The sequence below is a fragment of the Miniopterus schreibersii genome, assembly GCF_964146895.1.
Source record: "Miniopterus schreibersii genome assembly, chromosome: 2".
In the NCBI taxonomy this organism is placed as follows: domain Eukaryota; kingdom Metazoa; phylum Chordata; class Mammalia; order Chiroptera; family Miniopteridae; genus Miniopterus; species Miniopterus schreibersii.
This window is the reverse complement of record NC_138102.1, coordinates 56,309,613-56,313,568: the sequence shown is the minus strand read 5'-3', so window position 1 is coordinate 56,313,568 and position 3,956 is coordinate 56,309,613. Positions and strand designations below refer to the sequence as shown.

Below are 3,956 nucleotides of genomic sequence, written 5' to 3'. Positions count from 1 at the left end.
CTTGCTTAGAAGGTTAATCCACATTTTTCATCTACTTATGCTCAACAACTTCATGCTCACAGTTGCCCACAACTAGCAGGCAATATAAAGCAAGTCACAAGATCAAAAGCCTCTCACCCTTAGCAGCTGGAATATCCAAATTCCATTGTGAATGCTTACTTCCAGAATTCTAAACCCTCTTTAAATCTTTAAATTTCTGACAGTCACTTTTTTTTTTTTTTCTTCTGTGCTGCCACTGATTTCCTTGGACTTAGCCTGTGTCCTAGCAAAGTTTGCTATATCTGTACAATGGCATGTGTATTGTGATATGCCTTACTCCGGTCACTACTGACACTATCTACCCTTTGCTTCTGGTACTTGAACTAAGGTTCCCTAATGACTTGTTACAAAAAATAAGGAAAGTAAAACAAAGAGAAATCTTTAAGTGTATCAATCATACAGGGAAATAAGCATTCAGAAGTCTGTGGAATTGGGAAGCTTTATATTATTATTGTAAGCGAGAGAATGGCACCTGGTGTTAGACTGGTGGGATCAGACCAGACCTGGGTTCAGCAACCTCAGTATTTGAGTTCTGGCTAGGAAAGAATTCAGAGCCAGAATTCAAATATAAGAGAACATTTATTTATAAAATCACAGAGGTGGAAGAAGTAATTGGTATAAGGAATGGGCTTAGGAAAGAAGTTATAGAGGTAAAGGAAGACCCCTTGGAGCTTGGGAGTGAGGAAGCTAATGGTAAGTCACTTAGGGAAAGGGGAAGGAGAGGGAGACAGAGAAGGAAGAGGGAAAGGCCAGGCATGCTCCCAGAGGGAGAGTGCTCTGGGTTCTTAGTCCTAAAGGTTTTAAGGGTGGAGATTTTAGGGGAAGTCCCAGGAGAAAATCTCAATTGAATATTCAGCAGTTTTCCAGGTCTGTCCCTTCAGGGTTGTGGCCTCCACTGATTGATTGACCCACACCAGGTCAGGTAGTTATTATTCAATGCAGCTGGTCCTGAGGTCAGCTGTTGCTGGTTTTGTGGCTTATCTGGGCCTAGAGCTGAAATACAACTGAGGCCTAGATGTTATCTCTAGGGAGAAAAGGTCACGGGATCCAAATCGCCTAACCTGGGATAAATTAGGAGAGGAAAGGTCACCCTGGGGGCAAAGTCCCACCCTACAATTGTCCTTTGCTCAGCACCTGGGGCTTTCCCATCCTGGTGACCTTCTGTACCTGGCCCATTGTCCTTGCTCTGCTCATGTCTGTCTAACTGCCTACCATATTATGATGGTACATAAATTTGTAAACTATGTATATTCATGTGTGTGAGGCCAAGGAGGTTTGTTAATTTTACTTTAGCATTATTTGTCAGAAGTAGCTGTCTTAACAAGACTGGTTGGCTCACCGAGTCACTAGTCAATATTTAACCTTCAAGGCAGCAGTAGCATTGTTCAATTTTTGGGCCTGGACCATGAGCCATATCTGAATGTGGCTTCAGGTATCACAGATAGAACTCTATGTGTCACATAATCCCAAAATATGGACATAAATTTTAGGTAAGTTATAGTTGAAGAAATCATATATCACCAACTGGCTCTAGTCTTGAAGACACACACATAAGCATAATACATTCCTAGATTTTGATTTGTAACTCAAAGTGAGTAAGAACTCCAGAAGAGTTCAATATAGATACCATTAATTATCACTCATTTAATTAGACTAGAAATTTTTCATTTTAAAGTTGTCATTAAGCAATCACTTTTATTGTATATCTTTCCAAATACTAAAGTACTTAGTGTCATGGTTAGTTTTGCCTTGAAAGATATATAGTTGCCTGTATAAATTCTTTTAAGAATCATAGACTCTTTATTTTCTGAACTACTGGGTAAAAATCTGTGTCCACCGAATAAAACATGGGTCTCTAAATTTATTTTAAAAAACTCTTATGTTACTAAAATATTTTGTGTTTTGTGTTTACATACCATCAATTATGTCTATAGAGAATTTTGTAGGTAAAACTTATCTGAAAATTTTCAAAATATTAGATATTTTAATCAATATGAAGTTCTTCCATTTTTGATAAAATCTATTTTCATTTTTATTTTGCTTTTCTTTATTTGTATTTAACTTTGGTGATGCCAGCATCACCCACAGACAATGGGCACCTTTTATATATGCTAGAATGATAGTTCATGATACTCTGTGACTATTTGTATTTTACAAAAGTTGTCATTTGATCAAGATATTCAGTTCTGAGCTCTCAGCCATCCTTTCAGTGGCCACAAAGCAGCAACCATGTGTGAGTATATGTACATTCACGTTGGCCAAGCTGATGTCCAGATCGGCAATGCCTGCTGAGAGCTCTACTGCCTGGAACATGGCATTCAGCCCAATGGCCAGGTGCCAAGTGACAAAACTATTGGGGCAGAGGAAATGACTCCTTCAATACCTTCTTCAGTGAGACAGGCACTGGTAAGCATGTACTCAGGGCAGTGTAGACCTGGAACCAACAGTCATTGATAAAGTTTTCACTGGCACCTACCACCATCTCTTTGATCCTGGGCAGCTCATCACAGGCAAGGAAGATGCTGCCAATAACTATGCCCATGAACACTACACAGTTGGCAAGATCACTGATCTTATCTTTGACTCATTGTGCATTTATGATTTACAATGAGGCCATCTAAGACATCTGTCACAGAAACCTCCATATTGAATGCATAACTATACTAACTTGAATAGGCAGATAGGTCAAATTGTATCCTTCATCACTGCTTCCCTCAGATTTGATGGAACCCTGAATGTTGATCTAAATGAATTCTGGACCAAACTGGTATCCTATTCCTGCATCCACTTCCCTCGGACCACATATGCCCCTGTCATCTCTGCTGACAAAGCCAACCATGAACAGCTTTTTGTAGCAGGGATCACAAATATGTATTTTGAACCAGCCAACCAGATGGTGAAATGTGACCCTTGCCAGGGTTAAATACATGGCTTACTGCCTGTTTTACTGTGACAATGTGGTTCCCAAAGATGTCAATGCTGCAATTGCCACCATCAAATACCAAGGGTATCATGCAGTTTGTGGACTCGTGCCCCACTGGCTTCAAAGTTGGCATTAATTACCAGACTCCCACTGTTGTACCCAGCAGAGACCTGGCCAAAGTTCAGTGAGCTGTGTTCATGCTGAGCAACACTACAGCTATTGCTAAGGCCTGGGCTCACTTGGACCACAATCTTGACCTGATGTATGCCAAGAGTGCCTTTGTCCACTGGTATGTGGGCGAAGGCACAGAGGAAGGAGAGTTTTCTGAGGCCTGTGAGGACATGATTGCCCTTGAGAAGGATTATGAGAAGATTCATGTGGATTCTGTTGGAGAGGAATACTAAAGTTAAAATATCTCAATGGTGCTCCTCTTTCAGGGAAGCTTATTCTGTTTTAAACATTGAAAAGTTGTGGTCTGATCAGCTAATTTGTAGGTAGCAGATTATACTCTCATATACAATTAGTGTCGTATGTTTTAAAACACAATGCTTTTTATAGACCCAACCTATCCATGTCTCTGATGGATTTGAATAAAGTATTCCTTGTCTTTCAAAAGAAAAAAATTTTATCCATTCGGGCATGGCTCAGCAGTTGAGTGTTGACCTAGGATCCAGGCAATCAGGGTTCAATTCCCGCTCAGGGCACATGCCTGGGTTGTGGGCTCGATCAATGACTCTCTCATCATTGATGTTTCTATCTCTCTCTCCCTCTCCTTTCCTCTTTCTGAAATCAATAAATATATTAAAAAAAAAAAAAAAGATTTTCAATTCTGGGAAACCTAAAGCAAGTTATTAAATCTATGAGCCTTTTTTTCTCATCTGAAAAAGTACCAAAAAAAATAATTGTCTAATATATATACATACATATATATTTATGTGTGTGTGTGTGTGTGTGTGTGTGTGTGTGTGTGTGTATGACTTAAATCCTCACCAGA

General features: G+C 39.7%; 1 pseudogene across 1 annotated transcript; it reads left to right on the top strand.

Annotated features, from left to right (window-relative positions):
- Positions 1–2,633: 2,633 nt before the first annotated feature.
- Positions 2,634–3,366, top strand: LOC308552422 (tubulin alpha-3 chain pseudogene; annotated as a pseudogene). Its single transcript has one exon. The product of its transcript is annotated as a tubulin alpha-3 chain pseudogene (transcript).
- Positions 3,367–3,956: the final 590 nt, after the last annotated feature.